Genomic DNA, 12510 nt, shown 5'->3' on the forward strand with positions numbered 1-12510 from the left:
GCCTCCCAAAGTGCTGGGATTACAGGCGTGAGTTAATGAGGACACTTTTCCAAACTATTTAATTCTTAGGTTTATACTTAAACATTTATTTTAGAAATTTTTAACACTTTCAGAAACGAATTTTCTCACAATTAGGCTATTGTAAATTCCTCCGTCCCAATGAAAACAAAATCAAAGCCTACAATGACTCTAAATCTTACAAATAAACTATTACCTTGAACTAAACTGTCTAGAATAATTAGTGTTCTTATTCCCTTTCCACTGTACTCCATTGCTTAATGCAAAATGGAGAATGTGCTATCTAAAATGAAATATGCCGTTTGAACAGGTCAAACTTTAGACCTACAACACACTCATAGCCTGTGAAAAACAACAAGAATGTCAATACAGCCATGTGGCAAACACAAAATTCTGGCCATTAATAGGTTAGATTAATGACCAATGCTCTTAAACTCTTTAGTGTCATGTTATAAAGCATAGTGACAACAAATATTTGGCAAGATCTTTTAAAGTCTAAAACAAAAAGTTATTTTTTATACATAGTTCTTTCTATCTTACAATTCAGTTACTCATGCATTTGTTAGATTATTCATGAATTTGTTAGATTATTCAGAAGAAACAATCCATTTTAGTCTTAACCTAGTCAGTTTTTCCTCTTACACATTTTTACATAAAAAATTACTAAAATCACAATTCTGAGGAATTTCTTTTTAATCAAACAAATACTGTATGCTTAAACTAGAACCTTTTGAAGCATTAGGAAAGGAAATTAGAACCTTTCTTATTCTATTTAATATGATGTTACCAAATTTATAAGAACTCTTTTCCTCAGCTTTTCTTTATACTCACAATCATAATTTGAAAAATATATCTCAACCCCACAGTGAACAAACATCCATGCTTGTTCCACATAGGTACTGCCAGCAGTGGTATCCTTTCAACTCTGACAAACTCCTCAGGGTTGTCAAATGTCCCATAGAAAACCAGTAAATCATGTATCCTCCTCAGTTTGGATCAGAGCCAAGGTTTTTTTTCCCTCAACTTCAAATAAAGCTGCTTCCTTGTAGTTCTTCTACAGTATATGTGAAAGTGACTGGGGCTACCATGGAAAGAGTAGTCACTGAAGAAGATAGCCAAGGACTGGGACTGTCTAGAGATTATGAATCTGAAATGTGGCTGCTTTCTGTTCCTGGGGTACTGTGGGTAGAGCATCTCACAACTTTTTGGAGCCTGAGAATTTTTAATTTCTTTCAAACAAACTTTTTTTGACATGATCGCCTGAACAATGGCCAGTAACAGACTGTTTTGACCATACATTTATGTAAATGTCCATACGTGTACTGGTTTTGGGGCTTTTGAAGGGGTGGTTAAAACTGTTTCCATGCAAATAATTTCTGAATTGTTTTCTTTGGTAGTTGATACAATCATTTTTCATTTCTTCTGAGAAAGTTTAACTCCATGAGATCATTTGCCTAAATTTGACTTTGGTATAGCTCCACATTTTGTCTACTTTCTTCTGTTTTTATGATGGTTCTGAGAGTCATAACACAACAGGAAGCTATGCAAAAGTCGGTAGTCCGAGAGATTTACGGTCTCCTGATTTCACAATGGGATTTCATACAGATAAGATTGCGGGGAAAGTTAAACCTTATGTTAATAGTACATCTCTTACATATTCTAGGGAACATTTGAAACCATGGGAAAAGTCACCAATATTTAAAAGATCTGCTACACAGCCCATTTCCAGTAACAGGATTGATACTATCAACTCTTGTAGGTGGTTTGCAGGCTCTTTCGGTCCTGAGATAATTCAGTATGCTGGTTCATCCTCTTCTCACCTGCAAATGATGATGATTATTTCTCCCCTTGCTTTTGTTAACACTGATACTATGTAGATGATATGAAAGAAAATCACAATTAAATAAAACATGTACAAATTAATGATATTACTAGAAAGGTCCTGCCACTGGTCATATCCGTGCCACCACTGTGCACAAGTCTGGAGGTGTTTCTGCTCACTGATCATTCCTCTTGTCTAAATTTCCATTTTATCTGCATTTGTCTCCATTACTACTTCTCCCTAATTAACTTTGGGTAAGTTTGACTGGAGATATAACCAGAGATTCCATAATTTCATTTTTAAATAATTTCCTGGTATCCTGACCAATCACAGTTCTACAGAGGGTAATTACTGAATACCGGAATTGCTACTTGCCTCTTCACTTGATCTAGTACTCTTATTTGAGATTTTATATCATCTCCTAATAACCTACTTTATTGTTCCAGTCTTGTCTCTCTCTCTCTCTTTTGCCAGACATCATGATTCCTGATTTTCTGTCGAACTCCAGGATCCTAATTTTATGTTCAGCCTGACATCCTTGGTATATATTCTCTTCTTTCTTCTGTTCTGTTTGTATTCAGCACAGGACAACTCAGACATAACATCAAGTTTGTTTAATAGTCATGTTTGCTTGTTTCCATCAGCTAAGCTTCTCATTTCCCTTCCAGTTTCCTTTAGCTACTCCACATCTTAATAGACACTGAGTCATTCATTTGGTCTCTGGGCAGGTAGTACAAATACACTATGCCCCCTCTCCTAAGGCCTAGGTCAGGTTACAGCATCATATCAATGGGAACTGTGGTCAAGGATTCTAGGGGATTTCTAACAGTTAATGGGACCAATTTGAGAAATGAGAACCAAGAGGATAACCCAGAGTACATAAAACCTTTTGCCTTCCAAAATTTCTACCAAGGGGTGATAGAGGTTTGCTAGTAACTGACGTGATATACTTCAGTTTTTTTTCTGCCACTTGCTACTTCACCTCCCTTACATTCTTTTTTCCTCAACTGCAAAGTTATCAAACTATTGCTCTTCTCTTTACTATGAAACTTGTTTTCAAGATTAGTCACCACCTAAATCTCTGGTTCATTATCTGTCATCCTCTGGTCCTCTGGATTTTGTTTTTTCCTCTCTCTCGTAAAATTAAACTGTTCATTGTACTGGTAATCCTCAAATTGCCAAATCCAACAAGCCACTTTATTTATCATACTATTGGGATTGTGACATTTGCAATGTTGAGTACACACTCCATAAAATGCTCTTCTGTCCTGGTTTTTATGCCCAACACCCTTCTGTCTTCTTTATTTCAGACTGATCATTTTCTATCACACTGAGCATTCTATTCATCTGTCTATCCCTGGAACTTCCCAATTCCTTTTAAACCATGCAAAAATTAAGTTTCAGTTTTCTTGCTTTGCTTGTCATCAAATTTTCAGCCCTTTTCTCTTTCCTTACACTCAGACCTGTATTTCCAGCTGCTGTCAATTTTCCATGGCTGTGTTCCATGGGTATATCTGACACAATACAAAAGAGACTTAACTTTTCACCAAATCACTTTATTTTTCTCTGTTTTTACCTCCATGTTTCATTCAGTAGTCCCAACTAAAGGTTTCATAGTTCTTTACCACCACTCAATTTCTGCTGATCCCACCCCTCCCACAGATGCCTAATCCTTCACTCTTCTCTCATCTACAACCTCACTGGCATTTTTATTTAAGGCTCTCATCATCTCTCAGTCTGACCCCAAACATCCCAAACAAGTTTATTTTACCACTTTCTTGGCCATCCTTTCAAATATATGCCCCGGCATGTTCTTTTTTCTTTTTTCACCACTTTTAGGCCATATGAACATATCATGCTTTTGTTCCCTTTCCTTTTCTCATGCAGATGTCTCTGCTAAAATGTTTTTTTTTTTTTTTTTTCTTTTCCTCTTTCCTGGTCATGCCATTTCTTTCCTGGTCATGCAATTTCGTTTGTATAGTCTTCTGATTCTTATTTCTTCCTGGATTATTCCTGGCTCCAATTTACTTCAAATAAATTTGCCAACGTGCAAAGTAATCACAACTTGTTGCTGTTTTTGATACTTGCACCAGGTGCAAACTAAAGTGAAGCCTATCTTTTGTTTTGCCCCAGAGCTGCTACTAATCTGTGACAGAAAGGTCTCCCAGACTTTTCTAATGGGAGAAAGTGACTTCTTAGTAGAAAGGATTCTAGTTTTTCGCTCACTTCTTTCAATTCTAGGATATTGTTGGAACCCAGGTGTACTTGAAATGTACTAATTGAATCCAAGATGTGGGGAAAGGCAAACCTGAAGGAGCCAATGGAGCCACATAGGCTCCGTGATGTAGGCTGGAGCCACTTGGATTTATTTATACTCATTTAAAAATCTTGTATTATGACAGTGGGCTTTTAGGAGATCAAAGGAGCCAGTGCAGAAATGTTGTTTTCCTGACTGTGCAGCACACAAACATCATTTAAATGTCCCCTCAACATGTGCTCACATCCAAAGCCCATCAGAGCATCAGGCAGCAATGGGAGCTGGCACCGTGCCGGCATTGTCAGTCTTGCTCCATTATGATGGAAATAACAGAGACAGAAAGCAGGATGGGGGAGTGGCACTGGGTTAGATAGCTCCTTGGTGGGGTTGGGGGGCGGGGGAGTAGGGAGTGGATGCAGACATAGTCCTGATAATGTGATGTTTGAATTTCAATTTTTTTCTGTTGAAAAAGCAGATTGATGCAAGAATGGCTTCATAATCTCCCTGGCTAGAGGTGATTTTTCAAACTCCTGCTTTAGTGTCTTTGGAGATAGAGCCTGGTGGCCACATGAGGCCTGAATGTTGAGATTAATCCCCCTTGTTTGGAAGATGGAAGTGGCAAAACAGACTATAGATATATCAGGGCAGTTCAAGTGCCAGAGTCCAAAAAGCATACGATGCCAGCAAGCAGTAAAATTTCTATTCAATCTTCTTCTGGAATCCAGTTTGCTTTCAGCATATTTTGAGTGCACTTCATGGGATGATTTTCATAACATTCATTTATCAAATACATATTAATATTCAAAGAACTTTTATATTTACTCATTCATTTGGAACATACATCTCTCCTGTAATGTTATGAAGATTCAAAGCTGGAAATTCCTCAGAGATCATCTCTCCAATGCTCACATATACTAAAATCCAAAGGGATCTTAGTTTGCCTAAAATCTTATACACAGCTAGCAATATTGGGTCCCACGCCTGTTGGATTTTCACTCCAGAGCTTTTAACATGACCCAGTGCAACCACTTAAACAAGAATTTATTTCTGATTTTTCATAAGATGATAATTGTTTGAGAGCATGTATGTGTTTATAGGGTATAAGGGGAGATTGGGAAATTGTGCCTCCTGCAATTGGGAAGGAGTCCTGTGAAAACACTTGAGGCATTTTAGTCTGTGGTGGGGTAGGAGTGTCCAGTGCAAGTGGAATGCTATTAAAAGAAACATGCCTACAATTTTTCTTGTGAAACAATCATTTCAGAATGCTTATTTCTAGTATTACACAATGGGGGTAGCTTTCTATCTTTGCCACTTTTTTTCTCCGCCCTTTATTTTAGAAAAAAAAATCATGTACAGAAATATGAAAGTAAGAGAGAGGAATACTCCTGGTATTGATCGTTGCTCTCTCCATTGGCCTTTACTGCTATAATTCCCCACACAGACAGGACATATCTTCCCTAGGGTCATTCTAGAGGTGGCAAATTGATTATTGGTCTTAAGTACCTGTTCACAAAGATATCCTTTGACCATTCCTCAGACTTCCTATATAATATTTTAAAAGAAGAAAAACTTAGGTTTCTGAAATTAGTAGAGAGAATTGATGATCCTATATCTCAGCAGATACCTTCTCATCCACATAGTCTCCCAAACCCTCAGAGAGTTACATTGGGCACGTGTTAGGTACTAAACACCTCTCACTGAACACAGCTTCCTCTTTTGAAATACTTTTTATTTCCTACTTGTCTAAATATGCTTTCTAATCAATGTCGCATCTTTTTTTTTTTTTTTTTTGAGATGGAGTGTCGCTCTGTCGCCCAGGCTGGAGTGCAGTGGTGCGATCTCGGCTCACCGCAAGGTCCGCCTCCCCGTTTCACACCATTCTCTTGCCTCAGCCTTCTGAGCAGCCGGGACTACAGGCACCCACCACTATGCCTTTTTTTTTTTTTTTTTGTATTTTTAGTAGAGACGGGGTTTCACCATGTTAGCCAGGATGGTCTTGATCTCAATCTCCTGGCCTCGTGATCCCCCTGCCTCAGCCTCCCAAAGGGCTGGGATTAGAGGCGTGAGCCCCTGTACCCAGCCAATGTCACATCTAAGAAATATTTATTGAATACAAAACAATGGATTATCTGGATATCTATAGTCTCAAGTTCATGACTATAAGCCTAATATGTAAGAATAGAGTATGATTTCTCTATTTTTTCCTTTCTAGTTATGTCACGGGATTTAGTTAGAGGCTCATTAGAATTCTTGGAAATTAAATTTTTTCTGCCTTCAAAATATTGCACCAGAAGCTTAGGAAATTGTCAAGGAATAGCTTTGTGATTTGGCCTATCTGGAAGTTATGGTGAATAGTCAACCTGTTACCTCTAGGAAAATGACCCTAGAGTACGCTCTGTGTGGGGCCTTACCTCAGTGAAGTCCAAAGGAAATTCTCAAGATGTTCTCATTCTCTTATGTCTTGCGTTACATTTAGTATATAAATGGACCCAGAATAAAAGTGTTCTGTAAATATTTGCTCATTGACTTTAATTTCTCAACTCCCAACATTGATACAATAGATTGCAATAACTGTAGCCAATAATAATGTAATTCCCTCTGTTGTACATTATTAGAAGTCAAGAGACTAAAGTTCTTGCCCAAAGTCTGACATGTTATGGACATATAAAACTTACAAAAGTATTTATCTCTCTAAGAATAAGTTCATTTTAATTTAGTCCAAAAATAGTTAAGTTTTGCCCTACTCACCTTCAGAAGCTTTAGTGAAAAAAGTCTTAAATAAAATGGCCTTTATATTCCTAGGCTTTATAATTTATTTCAAATACTATCATTATAATGTTACCATTAGTGCTTATTATAGCTTTTGGATCATCATCTTTAGTTTAATATTTTATGATATTCTACTCCATTTCTATCATTTTTTCTTATATCTCATTTAAGTTTCATACATGTTAATTGCAGACAATTATATATTACATCTTTTGCTTTGTTTCATCTGCTGCCAGGATAGGTCAGAACTCTCAACAAATGTTATTACTTGCTTGTATTTGAATCTATCATCAGATGGCACTGGGGACAGAGCTATTGGTTTCTTGTGTGAAAATAAGAGTTGTAGAATAAGTCAGTCATTCAAATTTTCAGTTGAATCTTATGTAATGTGGAGGGGGGGAAGATGGCTAATCTATATAACCATAGAAGACAATATTGTGGGAGGAAGGTAGAGGAAAGGCTTGGTATGTGTTTGGGGAATCCATCTGCAATCATTGGCTCCCCATCCAGAGGTCAGAATATGCGATTATGGAAGTGACAGCCTTGCCATCACTATTTATTCATCTCAATGATACAATTATCAGGAGAGACAGGCAGAGGAAAGCACTCTGAATGCGAGACACAGGAAAGCAACTCGCATCGGAGTGGGTTTCCCAATAAGTCAGACCTTTTCTTCTCTGCCTGAAAGGGTCACAGGCTGAACTGGCTGTGCTGACTGTCTGGTTGACAGCCCCAGTTGACCGGCAAATGAGTGAAATTTTTGTGCAGCTTGGTGACCACAGATGCCTTATACACCCTCCTTATCAACCTCAGACTCAGCTGCCAGTTCAGAGAGCTGGAGGAGCATAACCATATTGGCGCCTCTCCAGACCCCACGGCCTCATTGCCTGCTACCCTCTCTCACCTCCTCTACCAGGCAAGCAAAAGGGTTAACAGTTAACGATGTTTAGCTTGCTTGCTCTGCTAAGGAATGGGGGAAGGGGATGCATATTTTTTAATCCAGAAATCAGTATCATCTGTGTCATAAAGATAAAGCGACATAGTCAGTATGAGAAAGCGTCAGCATGATAGTGTACCTCCAGACTTGAAAGCCAGACTTGAGATTTACATTCTAGCTTTAAAACTAGCTCATAATGTGATGCTGAGAAAATCTAACTCCTGTTATCCTTAGTTATTTTCTTTGTTGAAAATGACATTTAAGGACAAATACTCTCTAATTTCCCTATGATCTCACCAAAAAAAACCTTTAAGGTTTAAAAACAGAATTTTTGCATGGTGAATTTCTATGAAAGAAATGGTTTCAATGAAGGAATTTAAAGATAAATTTCTAACAACTATCATCTTAAATACATTCCACTGAAAAATATTTGAATATATTATTTAACAAACCAATGAACAAACCAGCCAACTACCAAAAATATTATTCAGCACCTATTATGTGTTTTCCATTTTCTGTTTCTGTTTTTATCATGATTGATACAATCAATATGTAGGAAACAATTTAAAGATAGTAAAAAAATGTATATATAATTAAACTGTGTGGTAGCCTTGAGAATTTTCTCTCTTTATCATGCCAACCTCCAACCCTGAAGATTAACTGTAACTGACCAGCTGTTGCATTCAGGAATTTATGTCTGCCCAGCTGAGGCCACACCTCAGCAGGGCAATAGTAAGGCTGACCTGTTCCAGGAAGACTAGAATCCTTCTGGTGGCCAACGCTGGATTAAAGATTCCCAATGGCTTGACCACACTTCCCTTGGTTATCATTGCTGTATAGGATACTTTCTCCCACCCTGATATTTATTCCATCTCTTCTACACATGGAATCCGCTATGTATCATGGTTTTACAATCCTCACAGATTTTCTTGGCTCTCTTCCTATCATCCTTCACGCAGGCATCTCCAACCACATCCTTGAACAACAAAATCTTCCCTTGACATCTGCTTTTTTGATCTCACTATTAGCCATAACTAATATAAACTAAAAGCTGTGTATGTCATAAATATAAATGAACAAATCAATAAGGCATAAAGTGGCATCTGAGAATGGTAAAGATTATGCCTGGCTTCAATTTTAAGGTCTATCAATTGCTGGATAAGTCATCTAGCCTAATAATGTATTCTGTCTATGCTTAAATTTTCTTCACTTTAAAAAGGAGATAATAGTTTTTCTTATATTTAGAACTTTGGAGACCACAAATTAAGTTAGTATATGTAAATCTATTAGAGCAATGCCTATTGTATCCATTGTATTCTTTTTTCAGCTTGATTGAGGTATAATCAAAAAATGCATACCTTGTATAATAATTCCCATAATCAAGCTAATTAACATGCATATCACCTCACATAGTTACCTTTTTGTATATGTGTTGAGAACACTTAAGGTTAACTATCTTAGGAAATTTCAAGTATACTACACACTACTATAAACTGTAGTTACCTTGCTGTATACTACATCTCTATAACTTACTCATCTTATACTTAAAGTTTATACATTTTGACCAATATTTCCCCATTTCTCCTACCATCAGCCACTTGCAAAAATTATTACGTTGCTTCTCGAGGTTTAACGCTTTTTAGATTCCACATATAAGTAAGATTGTATAGTATTTCTCTTTCTCTGTCTGGCTTATTTCACATAGCATAATGTCCTCCAAGTTTTTCCACATTGTTACAAATGAAAGGATTTCCTTATTTTTTGAAGTGGAGTAACATTCCATTACATGTATACAGGAAAATGTATCCATTCATCTGTTTATAGACACTTGCTTTGTTTCCTTATCATAGCTATTATGAATAATGCTGCAATGAACATGGGAATACAGATCTCTCAACATATAGATTTCAATTTCTTTGACTATATACCCAGAAGTGGGATTGTGATATTATATGATAGTTCTATTTTTCATCATTTGAGGAAACTCCACACTGCTTTTTAAAACGGTTGTATCAATTTACATTCACACCAGCAATGCGTGTGTTCCCTTTACTTCACATCCTAATCAACATTTATTCTCTCATCTTTTTGATAGTAGCCATCTTAATAGGTGTGAGTTGATATTTCACTGTGGTTCTGACTTGCATTTCTCTGATGATTAGTGATGTTGAGCACCTTCCCATACATACTTACTGGTGATTTGTATGTCATCTTTAAAAAAATGTCCGTTCAGGTCCTTTGCCCATTTTAAAATCATGTTATTCAGGTTGGTTGGTTGTTTGGGGGGCTTTTTAGTATTTTTTTGCTATTGAGTTATATGAGTTCTTTGTATATTTTCAATATTAACCCCTTATCAGATATATGGTTTGCAAATATTTTCTCCTATTCTATAGGTTGCCTCTTCATTTTGTTAGTTGTTTCCTTTGCAGTGCAGAAGCTCTTTAGTTTGACGTAGTGCTAATTGTTCACTTTTGCTTTTATTGCCTGTGCTTTGGGTATTATACCTAAAAACGTATTGCCAAGACCAATGTCAAAGAGCTTGTTCCCTATATTTTCTTTTAGGAGTTTTACAATATCAGAGCTTATGTTTAAATCTCTAAATCATTTTTAGTTGATTCTGTGTATGGTGTAAGATAAAGATCCACTTTTACTATTTTTCATGTGGATATTCACTCTTCTCACCACCATTTATTAAAGAAACAATATTTTCCCCATTGTGTGTTCTTGATAGTTTTCTTAAAGATTGGTTGAATAGATATTTGAAGATTTGTGTCTAAGCACTCTATTCTACTCCATTTATCTGTAAGTCTACTGTTATGCCAATACCATTCTATTTTGATTACAACAGCTTTGTAATATAATTTAAAATCAGGAAGTGTGATACCTCCAGCTTTGTTAATTTTTCTCACTATGACTTTGGGAATTTGGGAGTCTTGTTTGTTCCATACAATTTTAAGATTGTTTTTCCCATTTCTCAAAAACAGCGAAAAATGACAATATTGAAAATAACCACAATAAGCATGTGAATCTTTCACCCGCAACCAAGGTATCCAGGTTCTCTCATCAGAACTGACTAGGAGGCTATGTGACCCACAGAGAGAAAGGAAGAGCAGTGTGGTGCAGTGACCCACCTGAGAGCCACACAGGACAGGGGAGCCCCCACCCTCAGCCAAGGGAGGTAATGAGTGAGTGTGCTACTCAGTAGAGCAGGAGAAACCATGCTTTTTCCACAGAATTGTGCAACCTATGGATTGGAAGATCCCACTAGTGAACCCACGCCACTGGGGCCTATCATCCCAACCATGGAGCCACGCAGATTCTCAACAGCCTCTCATCTGGAATCTGTTTAAGCCTACCAAGCACTTGGGGAGAGGGGCAACCAGCACTAGAGCAACCACTGACTGCTTTCTAAGAGGTTTGAGCTCTTTGTGGGAAGGGCAGCAGCCAGCCCTGTGACTCACAACTGCCTAACACACTAAGCTCCCTGGGCAAGGGAAGGGCGGCATCTACCTCTATAGTTCCAAGCTGTACTTTTCCCTTGTTGGAGCCAGGGAGGCTGTACGGCTTGGTCCCAAGATGTGGCCACCACAGCCCAACATACTGGCTGTGGCAAACTGTAACCAGAGTGCCTCTTCAGGCCTGACCCTGACTCTTCCTTCCTCACTGGGCAGGGCTTCCCTGCAGGAACTCCAGTAACTCCAGCCAGTGGCTCAGGGACAGAACCCAGATCTCCCTGGGCCTGAGCCTCTAGCAGGAAGGGTGGCCCCAGTCTCTGTGGACCAGCAGACTTTGCCTTTCCTCCTGGTAGTTCTAAGGAATCCGAGCAGCCCAGATCAATGGGTTTCCCTTCAGTGAAGCACACCCCTTCCACCAAGGAACAGACAAAGTGTTTCATTAAAAGGGTCCTGTTACCTATGCTACCCAACTGGACGAGACCCTCCAACAGGGGTTCTAAGATATCCTATATAGAAGTGATCCTACTGGCATTAGGTGCCCCTTAAGATCAGAGATCCCAGAAGAAGGAACAGGAACCTATCTGTGCTGTCCTCCAGCCTCCATGAGTGACATCTCTAGGAGCAGGAGTGAACCAGATGAATAGGACCTGAAGTGAAACCTCAGCAAACTGCAGCAGCCCAACAGAAGAGGGACCTGACCATTGAGAGAAAAACAAACAGAAAGCAACAACAACAGCATCAACAACAACAACAACAAAAAAGCCCCCAATAAAAACTTATCCAAAGGTCAGCAGCCTCAAAGATTGAAAGTAGACAAACTCATGAAGATGAGAAAGAATCAACAACAACAACAAAATGTTGAAAACCCAAAAAGCCAGACTGCCTCTTCTCCAAATGATCACAATGTCTCTCCATCAAGGGCACAGAACTGGATGGAGGATGAGATGGACAAATGAACAAAAGTAGGTTTCAGAAGATGAGTAATAAAAAGTTGCACTGAGCTAAAGGAGCATGTTCTAACCCAATGTGAAGAAGTTAAAAACCTTGATAAAAGGTCAGAGGAGCTGCGAACTAGAATAACCAGTTTAGAGAGGAACATAAATGACCTGAAGAAGCTGAAAAACATAGCATGTGAACTTCATGAAGTATACACAAGTATCAATAGCAGAACTGACCAAGTGGAAGAAATGATATCAGAGTTTGAAGACCACCTTGCTGAAATAAGGCATGCAGATAAGACTAGAGACAAAAA

General features: G+C 38.1%; 1 pseudogene; it reads right to left on the minus strand.

Moving 5' to 3' along the window:
- Positions 1 to 301: 301 nt before the first annotated feature.
- On the minus strand, positions 302 to 1544 carry LOC105538289 (annotated as a pseudogene).
- Positions 1545 to 12510: the final 10966 nt, after the last annotated feature.

This window comes from Mandrillus leucophaeus, unplaced genomic scaffold, assembly GCF_000951045.1.
Source record: "Mandrillus leucophaeus isolate KB7577 unplaced genomic scaffold, Mleu.le_1.0 Scaffold189, whole genome shotgun sequence".
In the NCBI taxonomy this organism is placed as follows: Eukaryota; Metazoa; Chordata; class Mammalia; order Primates; family Cercopithecidae; genus Mandrillus; species Mandrillus leucophaeus.